General features: G+C 43.0%; 1 protein-coding gene across 1 annotated transcript in view; it reads right to left on the bottom strand.

Annotated features, from left to right (window-relative positions):
• Positions 1-20,269, bottom strand: part of LOC140492226 (dedicator of cytokinesis protein 2-like) — a 731,998-nt gene that overhangs the window by 72,988 nt on the left and 638,741 nt on the right. The window lies entirely within an intron of this gene.

The following is a 20,269-nucleotide window of genomic DNA, read 5'->3' as shown; positions in this document are numbered from 1 at the left end:
TGAAATATCTTCTTTTCCGCTCCAGTGAAAATGATTCGAGCATCTCAAGTCCATTCTGTTTCTGGAACCATCCTCATCTACCTATGCTGTGTGTTCTCTATGACTCTAATGGCCTTGCTGCAATGAGCTACTAAAAACCGAACAGTTATTCTAACCACAGATTAACCACTTGCTTTATACAAATGTAATCTGTCTCTGCTTTTGTATTGCAATGGAAAAAACAAAGTAAGTGGGGTTAACTGATCCAAATTTTTAAAAAATAAGTAACTGCAATACGTAAGTAATAAAACACTGATTAATTACCAATTAATTTTAAATCAGACTCATCCATCAGCTAATTAATACCAGATTAGGTGATTCTCTTAATCTAAATATAAATTACAGCTAACTCTACATAAAGAATTTTAACTCAGGAATTGGAAGAACAATTTCAAAATTTGTAGATGGCACTAAACTAAGTATATGCAGTTAATACCGAGGACTGGAATAAAATATAAGGATGCATTAATAGATTTGCAAACACAGCTCATACTAAGCAAACAAATTTGAAGAACAATAAGTGAATTTAATGTGGTTTTGGTAGGAAAACAAAGACCATATTTCTTGGCAAATAAATGTCTAATTGGATTAGATGGACAGAGGGATTTGGGTTAGAGATAGATCATTAGAGGGAGATGTTCAGGTTATGAAGACACAGTAAAAACAATATATTGGTGTTAATTTCTAGTCAGGCAGATCTGCCTTAAACTAGACTTGGCTAACAAGAGATTTATTCCAAGATATTTACTCAGGATCTCTCCTGGTTCCATTTTTGTTTTGATCTCATTTAGTTTCATTTGAATTGATTTATTATTGTCACACGTACCGAGATACGATGAAACGTATTGTTTTACAAACTATCCAGGCAAATTGTACCTTACAAAATTACAGCAAGGTAATAGGACAGAATGCAGAATATAGTTACAGCAACAAAGAAGGTGCTTAGAAAGATCAACTTTAATATATGAGAGGTCTGTTCAAAAGTCTGATAGCAGCAGGGAAAGGGCTCTTCCTGAATCTGTTGATACGTGTTTTCAAAATTTTGTAATTTCTGCTCAACAGAGCAGGGTGGGAGAGAATATAAACAAGGGATGGGTCTTTGATTATGGTGGTTGTTTTCCTGAAGCAGCAGGGAGTATAGATGGAGTCAGTGGATGCAAGGTTGGTTTGTGTGATGGACTGGGCTGTGTTCATAACTCTCTGTAGTTTCTGGTGGTCTTGGGCAGAGTAGTTGCCGGACCATGCTATGATGCATCCAGATCGGACGCTTCCCATGATTCATCATAAAAACTGGTAAACGTTAACGTGGACATGCCGAATTTCCTTAGCCTCCTGAGACAGTAGAGCCATATGTAGGGTATGTAGTAAGGTTCTTGTAGTGCAGTGGCAGTGTCCCTGTCCCAGGCCTGGGAGCCCTGAGCTCAGAGCCTACCTAGTGTTCACAACATTTCTGTAGAGGCTGATTAAAAATATCTATAATGTTAGTGAGTTTTCAGAAGATTCATAGCTCAGGTTGAGGTTCTGGACGTAGGTTTGATCACTGAGCTGGGAGGTTCATTTTCAGACATTTTGTTGACATACTCAGTAACATCTTCAGTGAGCCTCTGGACTAAGCACTGTTGATGATTCCTGCTTGCTATTTATATGTTTGGTTTTCTTTGGGTTGGTGATGTCATTTCCTACAGTGGTGTCATTTCCTATACATCACCATAGGAAATTACATCACCGCAGGAAATGACATCACCAACCCAAAGAAATACAAACAGATAAATAGAAAGCAGGAATCATCAGCAGTGCTTCGTCCGGAGGCTCACTGAAGATGTATGGTGATGAAACGTTTGAAAATGAACCTTCCAGCTCAGTGAACAAACCTACATCCAAAATCTATAATGTGTTTGGTTCACAAAAAGTTTTAGTTCCTAAGATCTGCTCTGCATCCATCTCCAAGTAAGTCTTTAACGTGTCTTTGATTTCAGATACTAAAATAAACACCATGAAAAATATTTTTAAAAATTACCAGAATGTTTGAGAAACCAAATGTAACTATAAGAAAAGACTGAACAGGTTGAGGTGAGTGAGGGCTCCCTTCCCAAGAGTATAAATGATGATTTGTTGGATGTCAAAAAGATCTGGAAGGTTTTTGTGGAGTCGATGTAGACCAGGACAGAGTTTAATGTTTCCATCTGTAACCTTGCGAATCAGCTGGTGAATCAGAAGGATGCGGTGACCCTCCTTTTCAGGGAACCTGCCCCTGAGAGATGCCAAACCATCTGCTGCTGTCAAGATTGTTGTTAGCGCCACCCAGAGTGGTGGCTCCTGCTGGTAATGCAGCAAAGTTCCAGGATCAACAAGCAACGAGGGGCCAGGGTTGAGTGATGAAGGAGGGGTGGTGAGGTCAGGGGGTGCAGGTCACTAACATGGAGGAGTGTCTAAGTTGGAGGCAGGAGGATGGTTGTCTATAACTCTCCCTCTCCCCCACCTCCCTTCCTCATGCCACGTCTCTCAATGAGGCACTGATCACCATTGAATGCAGGAGTCAGGTTTGCTTTCTGAACTGCGCACATGGGGACACGCCAGAGTGTTTGGTTGAACACCAGTAGTGATGGGATGAGGCTATCAAGTAGGCATCACATACGCAATTAAAATCTTCAACTGGCATGCGGGCAGAGTAAGTCTTTTGACTCAGGAGGTGGTAAGCATCTGAAACTCACTGCCTTAGTCTACAACTCCATGCTTAATTTAATGCCCCCTGCCACCATACCTGCCTCCAGGGTGAGGTATTAAATTCTGCTTCTTATTTCCAAACAGCTGAGATCACATCAGGGAGATAATATCTATAAGCTAGTTCCTAAAGGTCATCCAGAGGAGCCCTCTTTACCTGATCATCAGTGGGATGTGGAACTCTCTACCATAGGGAATAGCAGAGGTGATGTATTTCTGGGAAGAGGAGTGGAAGAGTCTCATGTGGAACGTAAAGCTGCACTGGACCAAATGACCTGTTTCTGTGATGAAAATACCTCGCAATGCACAGTAATACTTAGCATGCCCCGATAATAAAATCCGAAGTGCTGCTGTGAGTCACTCATCTCAAACTGGCTGCTGCATTCACCTACATAACAGTGACTGCACTTCGAAAGTGATTTCAAATGTCACCAAGAAAATGAGGAGAGAGATTAGGAAAAATGTCCTTACAAATGAGTCTGCTGGAATGGAATATTTTACAATAGGTAAGATTGAGACACAGCAAAGCCCGCTTTGCGCTGAAGTAGTCGCCTTGATTATGTGTTCAACACTGCTATTGTTTGATTCCATGCGGCTTTTTGACACGGGGCCAATGCAGCCAAGCTAACAGCGAGAATATATTCAGAGTACTGTGCATAGTTCTGCTCTCTATATTACAAGAAGAAGTTAGAAAGTGAAAAAGATTTATGTGGATGATGCAAGAAGACAAAAACGTCTGAGCCCATTAATCCAGAAAATTGAAGGGTCTGGAGAACTCTGGTTAAAAGAAAATTCCGATGATAAAAGGATTGGGTAGGCTAGAGTTGTTTTGAACAGAGCAGACTGAGAGAAGTTTCAACTGAGTTGTACAGAATTACGCGCAGTCACTGAGCATGAGCAATAAAGAGGACTGCAACCAATAGGCAAAGATTTGAAACAAATGTAGGCGGGGTAGACAGGAGTTGAGATTAATTCTTTTGACCCAGGTGGTAGTAGGCATCTGGAAATCACTGCCTGCAATGGTGATCGAACCAAGCAATCACAAAGGATTCAAAAACTACTTACTTGAAACTATTTGAGAAAACCATGCACTTTACGTGAGGCAATTCATCACGGTATGCAAATGTTTCTCACCCAGAATAACAAGATGTGCCAAATTTCCTCTGATTTTATTGCCAAAGGGAGGTGCAAAAGAAGACGTTACCACCTTGGGAGAAAGTCCAAAGTCTGGAGCCATAAATGTATTGAGAGTGTGGTGCTGGAAAAGCACAGCAGGTCAGGCAGCATCTGACAAGCAAGGGAATCGATGTTTCAGGCATAAGCCCTTCACCAGGAGGAAACATCAATTCTCCTGCTCCTGGAATGCTACCTGACCTGCTGTGCTTTTCCAGCACCACACTCTCGACTCTGGTCTCCAGCATCTGTGGTGCTCACTTTCTCCTAGCTATAAATGCATGACAGTCAGTCATATATCCAATGGAGAGTTGTCCTTTCTCAGAGAAATGTGGAACTCACCACCACAAGCAGTAACTGAGCTCAAAAGCACAGATAGCATTTAAGGGAATAACGAGAAACCCCAAGAGGGAGAAATGAATAAAGTGAAGTGAGATGAAAATATGGAAGGGAGCTTGTGTGGGACATCAACCCCTGCCTGGTCCAAAAGGCCTATTTCTCTGGCTGTAACGTCTATATCATTCCATGTGACCATTAGACTATAAGAAATAGAAACAGGAGTGGGCCATTCAGCCCCTCAAGCTATCTCTGCCATTCCATACCAGTCAAGAATCTATCGCAGCCTTAAATAGATAGAAGCTCTGCCCTCACAGCTCTCTGTGGCAAGGAGTTTGCAAGATTCTAAAAGAACAAATCCCACCTCATCTCAATCTCAAATTGGAACTGACCTTGACTGTCACTTCAATATGTTAATTGCCTGGTTTTCTCCACTCATGGCTGGTCAATAATGATTGACATCTCTCTCTGCTCTGACTGTCACCATTCCACTGAAGACTGACCAACTTGGCTCAAAGCAGGTGTTGAGTCTCCATGACTGCTTGCATACCAGACCATGCCAATGCTGAATAAACCATTTGGGATTCTCATGGATCCATGTGGCATTTTCCCAGATGATCACTCCTGGTACTTTGTGGATTGTCCATCTCAACCAGTATGTGGCTGGTTAAGGGTTGTTTATAAGGTAATTTGGTGCCTATCTTTGCTTTTTCTTGGCCTATTTAGTCATCGGTGGTAGAGGATACCACATTATAAAGTATCTACAGGAAAGGCATTGATTTTGAATGATGAGAAGGTTTATCACATGATAGCCATAAGTAAAACAACACTTGGTCAGTATTAATTCCTAGAGCCTTGGGGAGTTGGTAGAGACACATCAGCTCCCTCTGAAACAATATTTCTTGATTCCATCCATAGACTGCATTAACATGATCAAATAAGTAGAGCCAATGTTGCACAAACATAAGAACATCAGACTATAGAAACTAGGAGCAGGAGTAGGCTCCTCAATCCTGTCCCACCATTTAATACAGTCACGGCTCATCTCATCCTCACCTCCATTTTCCAGCCTACTCTCCAGAAGCTTTCAGTCCATTGCGAGTTAAAAAATCTATCTCCTCCTTAAACTTACTCAGTGTCCCAGCTTCCACCACACACTTGGGTTAGCCAATTCCACAGATTCAAATGAACAATATCCCTGTCAGGACCATTTCTTCACACTATAGGGAGCTTTGTGGTTAAAAACAAATTGTACCTGAAATGCAGAACAATGTGAAGTCTTGCTATACAAAAAGACCACATGACTTCACAAGTCCCTGTTGGAGTGAACTGCTTCTGATGAGTTAATTTGTATTTGGAACGATTGCAAATGTATACTTACTTTTCCAGTTGAAACTTGAGTGACGTTTACACACACAGTGTGATTCAAAGAACAAAGTTAATTTAGAATTCTTACAGTGTGGAACAGGCCCTTCGGCCAAACAAGTCCACACCAACCTTCCGAAGGGTAGCCCACCCAGACCCACTTTCCTACTCTATTTTTCTACATTTTCCCCTGACTAATGAACCTAACCTACATATCCCTGAACACTGTGGGCAATTTAGCATGGCCAGTTCACATCTTTGGATTGTGGGAGGAAACTCACACAGACACGGGGAGAACGTGCAAACTCCACACAGAGAGTCACTCAAGGCTGGAATCGAACCTGGGTTCCTGGCGCTGTGAACCAACAGGGTGAAAGTGTGGACTGCAGGTGCTGGAGATCAGAGTCAAGGTTAGAGTGGTGCTGGAGAAGCACAGGTCAGGCAGCATCCGAGGAGCAGGAACTTTCTCTTCGAGGAGCGCTGGTTATTGAAGTGGGTATATAAACGTTTGTTATACCTGATTGATTCCTGATGAAGGGCTCCTGCCTGAAACGTCGATTTCCCTGCTCCTCAGATGCTGCCTGACCTGCTGTGCTTTTCCAGCACCACTCTAATCTTGACGCTATGAGGCAGCAGTGCTAACCACTGAGCCACTGTGCCGCCCCTAGATAGCTGAAATAATTTATCTGGACTTTCTACAGAGGCAAGCAATCTAACATTATAATAAATATTAGAATTGTAACGTTAGAAGCTGATTCTGTTGCATTTCCTCTGCAGATGCCAGCTCCTTGTTGAGGGTCCAGGTTGACATGCTCTGGTGTAATGATCACTTCCAGTCCATGTTCCAGTTGGGATTGACACGTCTCTCAAGCAGTCACAATGAGACTTTATTACTGTTGATATTTTGAAGAGGTACCACGCAGTGTGAGCATCCAGCTCCAGCAGCCTTCTATCCACCTTCTGGGGAGCAAACATTGACGCACAGCCAGCACAATGTCCCCTGCTGTTAAGTTAATCTTCTCCTGTTGTGGCCTTACCAATGGACAGAGCTTGCTTGCTGTGTGGCCGTGATCATACCGTGTATTGTTGTGAGCCAGAAGGCTGCTGAATTATGCAATTCAGAAACCTGCGTGCCTAAACCCAACATTCGGTGCGGTATGGATGCAGTGCTATAGTCTCCAGGGTGAGCCAGTGATCCAAGGCCCTGGCTGCTCTTAGCTGAGTGGAATCAAACCCAGTGCACTATTTCAATGAAAGGGGGCAATGATTCCCTAATGCCCTACATTGTATTTATCCCGAAACCATCACCAATGTAACACATTACCTGATCTGGTCACTATACTTTATTATTTTTGGGAGCTTGCTTGTATAAAGTAGCTGCCATGTTTCTTACATTACAGTAGCAATTGACAGCAAAGCGCTTGGTAAAGCATTTTGGTAAAAGGTAATGTGACCCAAAGTATTAACATGGTTTCTCTCCCCACAGATGCTGCCAGACCTGCTGAGTTTCTCCAGGAATTTGTTCTTGTTTCAGACTTCAAGAGTCCGTAGTTATTTATTTTAGCTATTCCTGCAGAGAGCCAATACAGGCATTACATAAAGGCAAATTTTCCTTTTCATGTGGTAAGAGTGCCAACACATTGGCAAGAAGTGTGGGATTTAATGGGGTAAAAGCAGGACACATTCCCCATTGAGCTTTCTCCCATTGCATTCCTTGCTCTGTTCAATTACTCTATGATCTTTGTATGGTATGATCTGCCAGTGTAAACAAAACTTTACACTGTACTTAGATACATGTGACAATCAAATTAAATCAAATCCGTTCATCTTCACAAGATGGCTGGTGTTTGTCACCTGGGCTTCTGGTGAAATGTCCAGCTCTGAACAATGGGTCTGTAGGCTTTGGTATTCTATAAATACATTTAAATCATCAACAATATGTACTGTGTCATGAATGTTGCAACAGCTAAAAGATCATTTGGAAGTGCAGCCACAACAATAAAGGAGGCAAAATGGCAGTGTGGATTGCACACCGCAAGATTCCACAAGTACCATTGATATGAAAATGACTAGAGCATACAATTTTTGATGATGATACTTGAGAGATCAATGTTGGTTATGAAACTGGAGAATTTTGTTCTTCTCTAAATGTTGACATAGAATCTTTCATATCCATGACACAACCATAGATCTTAATTCAATATCTCATCCTTGATAGTGCAGCAGTCCCTCAGTACCATCCCAGAAAGTGCGTTTATGCTGTAAACAAGTCCTTTGCATTGATATTTGAACCCGAGGTCTTCTGACTTATGCAAGAATGCTGCCAACTGAACTAAGGCAGTGACCTAAGTCAATGTAAGATATAGGTACAGAGACTAGATTAATTCAGAGTATCTGGTCAGCAAGGATGAGTTGGACCAAAGGGTCTGTATGATTAGATTGTCTATAGTATGAAAACAGGCCCTTCGGCCCAACAAGTTCGCTCCAACCCTCCGAAGAGTAACCCACCCACACCCATTCCCCTACCTTGCATTTACCCCTGACTAATACATCTAACATTATGGGCAGTTTATCATGGCCAATCCACCTGACCTGCACATCTTTGGACTGTGGAAGGAAACCGGAGGAAACCCACACAGATACGGGGAGAATGTGCAAACTCCAGATGATTACCTGCAGGAATTGAACCCAGGACCCTGGCGCTGTGAGGCAGCAGTGCTAACCACTGAGTCACCGTGCCACCTCATATCCGTGCTGTACAGCTCTCTCACTTTATAACTCTATGACTGTGAGTTTCTCAAGGGTGCACCTTCCAAAAATCACTCCTGGTCAAGAAAAGTCTACAGTAAATCAGTACCAATAAATTTTTATTTCTTCCCACAGAAACATTCTTCAATCCTTGAATGTCACCGTAAAAAGGAAGTCACGCTGTGTTTTTCATCTTTCATCATAAGATTACTAAAGCTGAAGGGGAGGAAGAATTTCTACTGCATGGAAAACAGGGTTCACAAATGGACTCTGATTGGTCAAGTGTTGCCATGGTGAAAGAGAGATGTAGTGATTTTCCTTTCGCTATGTTATTTCTCATGCCATTTAAATTGTTGTTCCCTTGGAAATGTGGTATTCTTGTGATTCTGTCCTGAAGAGCTCAAGAGGAAAATCTGGAACACCTTTTCCCAGCCATGCACAAGGTGACTTTTCTTTAACGAAAACAAATTGCTGGAAAAACACAGCAGGTCTGGCAGCATCTGTGAGGAGAAGGCAGAATTAATGCTTCGAGCCCAGTGGCTCTTCTTCAGAAATCAGTGAAGACCATTTTGGTAAAGGGTAATGGGACCCGAAGCATTAACATGGTTTCTCTCCCCACAGATGCTGCCAGACCTGCTGAGTTTCTCCAGGAATTAATTTGTGTTTCAGACTTCTAGAGTCCATAGTTAGTTATTTTAGCTATTCCTGCAGAGAGCCAATACAGACACAGCAGCCTGAATGATTTCTTTCTGCACCGTGCCAATTCTTTGATTCTACAAAGTTCTATAAAAGCAATTTCCCATCATTTGGCTCCCTATCCAAACGTACAGAACAACACAATGTTCCCACATTGACCTCAGAGATATGAACCAAACTTCCCAAATAAGTATTAGTGTCTGTCCATTTCAGTCTAAGTACCCTTTTTTTATGAGTCAATCTTTCTTCGCCTTTGCATCACCATTTGGAAAAAGCACAGAGGCTAACAATAAAACAAAATGTACGCTGCGGGTGGCCTTTCAATGATTGAGTTATAGAGTCATAGAATATGCAACACGGAAACAGACCCTTCAGTTCAACTCGTCTGCACTGACCAGACATCCCAATCTGACCTAGTCCCATTTGCCAGCACTTGGCCCATATCCCACTAAACCCTTCCTATTCATATATCCACCTAGATGCCTTTGAAATGTTGTAATTGTACCAGCCGCCACCACTTCCTCTGGCAGCTCATTCCATACACGCACCATCCTCTGCATGAAAAAGTTATTCCTCAGGTCCTTTGTAAATCTTTTCCCTCTCACCTTAAACCTATGCCCTCGAGTTTTGGATGCCCCTGAGAAAAAAAGACCTTGGCTACTCACCCTATCCATGCCCCTCATGATTTTATAAACCTTGATAAGGTCACCCCTCAGCCTCTGATGCTCCAGGGAGAATAGTCTTGACCTATTCAGTCACTCCATAAAGCTCAAACCCTCCAGTCCCAGAAACATCCTTGTAAATATTTTCTGTGTTCTCAGGTTTAATGGCATCCTTGCTATAGAAGGGTGGCCAGAATTGTACACAGTATTCTCAAAGTGGCTTCCCTCATGTCTTGTACAACCATAAAATGACATCTCAACTCCTAAATCCAATGTTCTGAGCAATAAAGGCAAGCGTGCCAAATCTTTCTTCATGACCCTGGCTACTCGCAATTCCACTTTCAAGGAACTATGTACCTGCACCGCTAGGTGTCTTTGTTAGGCACCATTCCCCAATAACTGTATAAGGCCTGCCCCGGTTTCCCTTACAAAATGTAACAACTCATATTTATCTTAAAAAAAAGCCATCTACCACTCTACTGCCTATTGGCCCATTTGATCAAGGTCCTATTGTACTCTGAGATAATCTTCTTCACTGTCCACTCCACCACCTATTTTAGTGTCATCTGCAAACTTCATAACTATGCCTCCTATATTGACATCCAAATCGTTTATATAAATGACAAACAACAGTGGACCCAGCACCAATCCTAATGGCACACCGCTGGTCGCAGGCCTCCAGTCTGAAAAGCAACCTCATACCACCACCTACTGTCTCTGACCTTCAGGACGATTTTGTGTCCAATTGGCTAGCTCCCCCTGGATCTCTTGTGATCTAACCTTACTCTGCCAGCCGATAAGGCATGATTGGATCACTGTCCAAATATAATGTACCACATCCTTTGTTTGCAATTTCCAAGCCAATCATCTCAGTGTAATTAAAATAAAAGTTATTTTGAAAACAAGAAAATTCATTCATGGGATGTAGACCATTGCTGGCTCAACCAATTTATTGCATATCCCTTATCGATCGGAAGCCAGGTCAGAGTCAACCACATTGCTATGGGTCCAGAGTCACATGAAGGCCAGACCAGGCACAGATCGCAGATTTCCTTCCCCAAAGGGGGTATCAGTGACAATTGGTGAACATTATGAAGTGGTTTTATAGGATAGACATAGAGAAGATGTTTTGTCTTGTGGAGGTGATCTCCAGGGAATTCAAGAGAAATGAGTTTATCCAAAAGAGTGCTAAGAATGTCAAACTCTTTACCACAAGGTATAATGAGATAAATAACAAAGATGCCTTTATGAGGGATTTAGATATATATTGATGAGGACGAAAGGAATAGAAAGATATGCTGACATGATAAAATGAAAAACCTATTTATTTATTTATGGAAAGACTCAATACGTTAACTCTGTTATAACTCCATAGGTGGGCAGTGTCAAGGACAGTGAGGAAGCTTATCAGAAATTGTAGCAGGATCTTAATCAGCTGGGGATGTGGGCCCAGTCATGGCAAATAGAGTTTAATATAGATAAGTGTGAGGTTTGCATTTTAGAAAGTCAAATCAAGATAGGAGTTTCATGTGAATGGAAGGGCTTTAACGAGTGTGGTGGAACCGAGGGACCTTGGAGTTCAGGTGCATGTTTCTCTGAAAATGGAGTCACACATAGACAAGGTAGTGAAGAAGGCTTTTGGCACAGTATAGAAGTTATGTCGCAGTTGTACAGGACGTTGGTGAGGCCGCACTTGAAGTATTGCATTCAGTTTCGGTCACCTTGCTTTAGGAAGGATATTATTAAACTGGAAAGACTGCAGAAGAAATTTACAAGAATGTACACAGGACTCAACAGTCTGAGTTATAGGAAGAGGTTGGGCAAGCTTGGACGTTTTTCTTTAGAGTTAGTGCTTCCAAATACACCTGTTGGACTATAACCTGGTATTGTGCAATTTTTAACTTTGTGGAGCATCATCGCCGACATGAACCCGACGCACTGAAACGCTTGTCTTGGTACAGTAGATTCCAGGCAATTCCCTGCACTGCCGTTTCAAAAACATTTCAGAGAAACATTCCAGATCTTTCTCCAATGCTTGGGGAAATTGTCTGAATTAACAAAGCGAAACTGCCACTTGGTCACTTCAATTTGTTTCCATAAACCATACCCAAGGATCAGCTGGTGCAAAGTTCCCAATCTCTCATCTGCATTTCTCTCCTTTCAAGGAAGGAAGCACTCTGTGGTGAATTCACAATCGTGTTGATTATAAGCCAAGAGCTACATTACAACTTTTTACAAATTATGCTTCTTGCTGCTGTGAAGCTCAGTAAAAATCAAGCTTGCTAAACAACAGGCCAAGGGCCAATATACATGATTTTATAACATGTTATAAATTAGTACTGAGGTAAGCCTTCACAATGCTGTGGGCAAGATTCGGCCCTTAACTGGGAATTAGACCAGAGATCGAGTTTATAGGAGACTGGCTCAAAAGAAAATGTAAAGCCATTGTTCTTTGTCTCATCCCCTGTATAGTTGTCACTTAGGCTTTCATCTCTGAGCCATGGACTCAAGATGCGTCCAAAGACCTCAATGCAGAATGCAGAACAATCCTTCAATGCTACACTGAATGAATGCTGCATTGCCAAGGATGGGGTTTTGGTGGAATAGAGGGCTGCCCTCTCTGGTGGATGGAAAAGATCCCATGGCATTTTTCAAAGAAAAATGGAGAAATGGTCCCAGTGTACTGATCTCTAAACCAAGGTTACTAAAGATCATTATCTGCTCATTATTAAACTGATTAGTGGGAATTTTCTGTGTGCAAATTCGATAGATGCCTGCACTGCATTACAGTGCAAGACTTCAGCAGTACCTTAATACATATTCTAATGCTGCTTATAATTAACTATAATGTCAATGCGATGGTGATAAAACATGGAGGCGTTGAAAGGCACCATAGAAATGCAGGTTTTCAATGAAATAAACATTGATCCTTGCAATTTGGAGCTGCTGTCCCCTGTCAACTCCTGGTCCAAACTGGAAGGAGTAAAAACTGCTGGGGAAACAACGTTTTACCTTTGGGTTACAGACAATGAAGTAAATCCTCAATCAGTGCAGGGATTCATTTTGGAGAGAGAGCAAAGAATTAAACTCTGTAACGACTCACAGCACAAACAAGAAGCTTGTGTTAGATGCAGGAGTAGGCATGTAGAGCTAATAAAGGATTAAGACTCAGGACAAGTGAAATGTGAATAAGAAGCACTTAAAAAACCTGTCTGTGTAAATAATGCATTTCCATCAGAATTCACTTCCAACCATGTAAAATACAATTTACTTCCCCCTACAGTTATCTTTCTTTCTGTGTTCTCCTGTTCTCTGATGATAAGTGATGCTTGTGATGAAGAATGAGACCATACTCTATATTCACTCAGTCCCGGTTGGATGTAGCCTAGAATAGAGTAAGAGTAGTGAACTCTCTCAATAAATAACACACTGCTGAAGGAAAGTTACCTACATTTTCCCACAGCATTCATCGTCATTGTATTTGGCGGTGCCAAATTTACAGAATCTTGCAGCACAGATAAAGGCCATTCAGGTCATCGTGATTATACTATCCTTTTTGAAAAACCCATCTGATTAGTTCCACTCTTGCCCCATTGTCCTGGATGTATTCAAATCCAAATTTTGAATGTGTTCACACCACCCTTTTATGGAAGGTCATTTGGCTGGATGGTTTGCAACGTAGAGTGAAGCCAGCAGTGTGGGTTCAATTCCTACATTGGCTGAGGTTACCACAAAGGTCATAGAATCCCTACTGTGCAGATAGAGGCCCATTGAGCCTGCACTGATCCTCCGCAGAGCATCCCACCAGAACTAAACCCACTAACCCCACACTTCCCATGGCTAGTCCACTTCATCTGCACATCCCTGGACACTACAGGGCAATTTAGCACTGCCAGTCCATCTAATCCACACATCTTTGGACTGTGATAGGAAACCGGAGCACCTGGAGGCAACCCATACCAACATGGGGAGAACATGCAAATTCCACACAGACCTGAGGCTGGGGTTGAACCAGGGTCCCTGAGGCTGTGAGGCAGCAGTGTTAGCCACTGATCCACGACTGTTCTCTTCCTAAATGTTTTCCTATTGCCTGGGGCATGGTAATACTCAAGATAAGCTCAATACCATTTAACTCTCTATAATGAAGGATTGGAACAATGCAGACTTACATGATATAGTGCATTAAGGATGTGAAATAAATACTCCCCTCATTTCAGCTCTGGTTCTTCGGCCAATTATCATAAATTCTTATCCACTAGCTCCCAACTCTTGTCATAGAGGAAACCATGTTTCCCTTTCTACGGTAAGATCCTCTTCAAAATTTTCTGTAACCTTTTTAGATGTTCCTTTGATCTTCTCCCATAGATCTCAGCTCCTCTAGTCTATCTCGCTAAGAATCTGACTAAAGTGCCACAAAAAAACCCCAGAAAATAGCATTTAACTTTGAAAAAATGAACTTTGGTCATTTAAATAGGTTACTCACAGGTGATGGATTGACACTGGTTAAAAATTCTTGTGATAAGCTTATTTACAGTTGATATCATCAAAAGTCTAAATATAAGACTTTATTTTTAATGGTAATGGCCTAGTGACATCACTAAGGACTATTAATCCAGAGGCCCAGGGCATGTTTTGGGGACCTGGGTTTTAATCACACCACAGACAGATTTTAAAAAAAAAGAAATCTAGATTTAAACACTTAATGGTGACCATATCATAAAAACCCATCTGGGATCTGGAGACCTGGGTTTTAATTGCACTGCAGACAGATTTCAATAACAGAAATATGGAATTAAACATTTAATGATGATCATGCCATAAAAAACCCATCTGGTTCACCCTTTAGCAAGGAAATCAACCATCATTACCTGGTCTGGCATACGTTTGACTCCAGACACACAACAATATGGATGACTCTGGAGTGTTGTCGGGGCCCATAGCCTTTAAAATAGACTGTTCCATCAACCATTTTTCAAGAATTTCTCAGGGTTGATACAACCGAATGGCCATTTCAGTTCAGAGTAATGAAGATGTGTTCTCCAGAGTGTGCTGAATCTCTAGCCAAGCTGTTCCACCATATTGGCATCTACTCAACAATGTGGAAAATTGTCCACATGAGCATGAGCTCATGAGCCCTTTCCTGGAGAAGGGCTCATGCCCGAAGTGTTGATTCTCCTGCTCCTTGGATGCTGCCTGACCTGCTGCATTTTTCCAGCAACACATTTTCAGCTCTGATCTCCAGCATCTGCAGTCCTCACTTTCTACTCTAATGTGGAAAATTACTCAAGTCTCTCCTGTATACAAAAAGTAGGACAAATCCAATCCAGCCAATTACTGCTCTATCAGCCCACTCCCGAATATCAGGAAAGTGGTCTGGGCTGACAGTGCTTCTCCATTTTGGGATAGTCCAGTGATATTTGGGTATGGCAAGTGATAGGATGTGGTTAGATTCAGATGGGATGGTTGCCATAATGCCAGGATATCTAACGAATGGGGAAGGTTTGGTCAGTATTGGTAAGTGGTCTCACTCACCCTCAAAGCAAGAAATCCTTCTTGAAACCAAAGATGTGCAGGTGAGGTGAATTGGCCATGGTGTCCAGGGATGTGCAGGTTAGGTGAATTGGCCATGGTGTCCAGGGATGTGCAGGTTAGGTGAATTGGCCATGGTATTCAGAGATGTGCAGGTTAGGTGAATTGGCCATGGTGTTCAGGGATGTGCAGGTTAGGTGAATTGGCCATGGTGTTCAGGGATGTGCAGGTTAGGTGAATTGGCCATGGTGTTTGGGGATGTGCAGGTTAGGTGAATTGGCCATGGTGTTCAGGGATGTGCAGGTTAGGTGAATTGGCCATGGTGTTCAGGGATGTGCAGGTTAGGTGAATTGGCCATGGTGTCCAGGGATGTGCAGGTTAGGTGAATTGGCCATGGTGTCCAGGGATGTGCAGGTTAGGTGAATTGGCCATGGTGTTTGGGGATGTGTAGGTTAGATGAATTGGCCATGGTGTTTGGGGATGTGCAGGTTAGATGAATTGGCCATGGTGTTTGGGGATGTGCAGGTTAGGTGAATTGGCCATGGTGTTTGGGGATGTGTAGGTTAGGTGAATTGGCCATGGTGTCCAGGGACGTGCAGGTTAGGTGAATTGGCCATGGTGTCCAGGGATGTGCAGGTTAGGTGAATTGGCCATGGTGTTTGGGGATGTGCAGGTTAGATGAATTGGCCATGGTGTTTGGGGATGTGCAGGTTAGGTGAATTAGCCATGGTGTTTGGGGATGTGTAGGTTAGGTGAATTGGCCATGGTGTCCAGGGACGTGCAGGTTAGGTGAATTGGCCATGGTGTCCAGGGATGTGCAGGTTAGGTGAATTGGCCATGGTGTTTGGGGATGTGCAGGTTAGGTGAATTGGCCATGGTGTCCAGGGACGTGCAGGTTAGGTGAATTGGCCATGGTGTCCAGGGATGTGCAGGTTAGGTGAATTGGCCATGGTGTCCAGGGATGTGCAGGTTAGGTGAATTGGCCATGGTGTTTGGGGATGTGCAGGTTAGGTGAATTGGCCATGGTGTCCAGGGACATGCAGGTTAGGTGAATTGGCCATGGTGTTTGGGGATGTGCAGGTTAGGTGAATTGGCCATGGTGTCCAGGGATGTGCAGGTTAGGTGAATTGGCCATGGTGTTTGGGGATGTGCAGGTTAGGTGAATTGGCCATGGTGTTTGGGGATGTGCAGGTTAGGTGAATTAGCCATGGTGTCCAGTGATGTGTAGGTTAGGTGAATTGGCCATGGTGTCCAGGGATGTGTAGGTTAGGTGCATTAGTCAGGGGTAAATGGAGAATAATGGGGATTGGACTTGGGTGGGATACTCTTTAGATGGTCGGTGTGGACTTGTTGGGCTAAAGGGCCTGTTTCCACACTATAGGAATTCTATTAAAAAAACTTCAACAAACTGAAACTTAGCCAACAGATAAGTTTCAGCCCATGAATTTGGAGAGTAGGTCATCCAGATCTGAGAGCCTGCTCCACGATTGAGCACCTGACTATGACCTTAACTCTATCAAAATGTTTCACAGCAGAAGAAGGCTATTCAGTCCATCTTCCTTGTACCAGCTCCTCACCTTGCATGCCTCAGTTAGTTCCCTATTTATTCGCAGCACATGCGTGTTGCTGACCAGGCCAGCATTTATTGCCCAACCCTAATTGCCCAGAGGGTAGTTGAGAGTCAGTGACATTGTTATGGTTCTGGAGTCACATGCACACAAATCTAGGTAAGGATGGAAGATTTCCTTTCCTAAAGAACATCTGTGAACCAGGTTTTTCCTGATATTAGGCAATGGATTCATGCTCATTATTAATTCCACACTTTCTTTTCATGAGTTCAAATTCCACCATGGGGAAGGGTGGCATGGTGCCTCAGTAGTTAGCACTGCTGCCGCACAGCGCCAGGGACCTGGGTTCGATTCCAGCCTCATGTGAAGTTAGCACATTCGCCTCGTGTCTCCCCTCGGGGTGCTCCTGTTTCATCCCACAGTACAAAGACTGGTTGGGTGGATTAGCCAAGCTAAGTTGCCCATTGTGTCTCGGGATGTGTAAGTTAAGTGGATCAGCCAAGGGAAATGCAGGGTCGCGGGAGTGGGGTGGGTTGCTCTTCGGAGGGTTGGTATGGGACTTGATGGGCTGATTGGCCTGCTTCTACACTGTAGGGCTTCTATGATGGGCCATGGTGGGATTTGAACCAGGACATCAGCTGAGCTTTGGGATTAACAGCCTAGTGATAATAGCACTAGACCATTGCATCCCCTGAAAACAGCGCACCTTTAATTTCTATACTTAAGAGAGTACTAGTACAGTCTGTGTGACCTGCTTTCACAATTTATTCCTTTAGCCCTGGGATCATTCTTGTAACCTTGGGCTACACCCTTTCAATTCCCAGTTAATTTTCCTGATCCTACAGTACTTCATAAGCACAGTGGAAACACATTGTGGCCCCATTTGAAATGCTGCATGTCTGGATGGTGGTGTGAAAAGCATTTGAACTTGAAGCTTCCTAATTGGAGTCACCTCCTAAATCCTCACACACCAGCTTATTTTGTCTTCCTTTTTGATATTCATTTTTGGGATATAGCTAAGACTGACATTTCTTGACGGTGCCTCTTTGCCCTGGAGAAGATCATAGTGATAGCCCCATTTTCTTATACTTCTACATTCCCTTACAGTTCAGATGCTTCCACAGTGCTGCTAGGGTAAAGAGATAGTGGCAACCACCCTTGAACAGGTTTCTAGGTAAAGCCAGAGATGAAAAACCTGAAATTACTTCAGAGTCGCATAGTTGTGGTGGTGGGAGATGAGTGCAGGGTTTTCCTGGATGGTTGAATGAAAATCAAATGAATTGCCTTCTTCATCTGTACCCACATAATCTTGGGAGATGCAATGATTCATCCTTCAATATGAAATTGTTCCAGTGAGTAAAACATGATGAATATTCATGAGACACAAAGCACTATGAGTGTGTGGGCTCCACTCTACGGTTTTTCAATATTCCACATCCAAGAACCCACTAAGTATTTTATTTTCAATTCGAAGTGGTGTCAAATCACCTTTTGTTTTCATTATTAAGCTAGTTACATCCTACTTAGGACAATCAGAGGGTAGTTTAACATGTTCTACCACATTCTGTTGCCAATTTTCCTCCCTGTTTCATTTACAAATGCTGCCTCTTGTTGACTGGCAATGGGATAGGGAGGGGAAATAGGGGAGGGTTAGTGATGAACTCAGAATCATGGACAAACCTAGTTCGATTCCCACTCAAGCTCAGTGCACATTTCAGCACTGGACAACAAGAAGGAATGGGGGATATAAGAACATAAGAACTGGGAGCAGGAGTAGGTTGTCTGGCCCCTTGAGCCTGTTCCCCCATTCAATAAGATCACGGCTGATCTTTTTGTGGCCTCAGCTCCACTAACTCACCCACTCATCAGAACCCATAATTCCTTTACTGTTCAAAAAAATTCTATCTGTCTTTGCCTAAAAACATTCAGCAAACTGCCTCACTGGGCAGGGAATTCCACAGATTCACAACCATTTGGGTGAAGACGTTCCTCCTCAACTCAGTCCTGAAGCTGCCCCCTCTTATTTTGAGGCCACGCCTCCGAGTTCTAATTTCACCTGCAAGTGGAAACAATCTCCCTTCTTCTATCTTATCTATTCCCTTCAAAATAAATGTGAACATGGATTTCTAAGGGTCGGTCATTTCCAATGAACATTGAATTCTTTGTGGAACTCACTAACATGTTGGATAAAGGTGTGTTAGTGGAGTTCACTACAATTTGCTAATCAGAAACTCAACTGGACTCACCACTTAAACACAATGGCTACAGGAGCAGGTAAGAAGGTTGGAATACTGTAGGGAATAACTCACCTCCTGACTCCCCAAAGCCTTCCCACTATCTACAAGATACAAGTCAGGTGTGTGATGGAATACTCCCCACTTGCCTGGATGGGTGCAGCCCTAACAGCACTCAAGAAGCTTGACACCTTCCAGGACAAAGCAGCCCACTTGATTGGCACCACATCGACAAACATTCAATCACTCCACCACTGGCACTCAGTAGCAGCAGTGTGCGCTATCTACAAGATGCACTGCAGAAATTCACCAAAGATTTTCAGACAGCACCTTCTAAACCCATGACCACGTCCATCGAGAAGGATGATGGCAGCAGGTACATAGGAACGCCACCATATTCAAGTTTCCCTCCAAGCCATCCTGACTTGGAAATATATTGACATTCCTTCACTGTCGCTGGGTCAAAATCCAGGCATTCCCTCCCCAATGGTATTGTAGGTCAATCCACAGCAGGTGGACTACAGCAGTTCAAGAAGGCAGCTCACCCCCACCTTCTCAAAGGGGCAACTAGGGATGGGCAATAAATGCTGGCCCAGCCAGCGCTACCTGCATCCCACAAAGGAATTTTTTTTAAAAAGAGATTATTGGAACAATGAATGGTGTTCCCAGAAAAGATTGCTAGGATTCAGCTTTCCACCATATTAGTGGTGATTGGGATCCTGGAAGAGAGAGCTGGAGATGCATGTTTTCAAATGAATCCAATTCTTCCAGAGACACAGTGGAGAGAGAATCTGATCATTACAAAGGGGCAGTGAGTGAACAGTACTGCAACAGATGGAACTTAATGTGGGGGTGTATGCATTCATCTACTGTGAGTCTAAGAATGATGATCAAAATATTTTCTTAATGGCAAGAAATGTAAAATTGTGAAGGATTGAGAGATTGGAAATTCAAGTAGAAAAGTCACTTAAAACTGGCAAAATATAGAGCACAGAAGACAGCTTCAGCTGAGAAATCATCTTGGAGCAAACATAGGACTAATACATTTCTTACATTACAAGTTGAAGTCAGAAAAAAATTTCAGTCCAGAGTGTGGTGCTGGAAAAGCACAGCCAGTCAGGCAGCAACTGAGGAGCAAGAAAGTCGATGCTTCAAGCATAAGCCCTTCATCAGGAATGTGAAGAGCTTATTCTCATGC

The sequence above is a fragment of the Chiloscyllium punctatum genome, chromosome 20, assembly GCF_047496795.1.
Source record: "Chiloscyllium punctatum isolate Juve2018m chromosome 20, sChiPun1.3, whole genome shotgun sequence".
Classification (NCBI taxonomy): Eukaryota; Metazoa; Chordata; class Chondrichthyes; order Orectolobiformes; family Hemiscylliidae; genus Chiloscyllium; species Chiloscyllium punctatum.
This window is presented reverse-complemented; position numbering and strand designations above follow the sequence as displayed.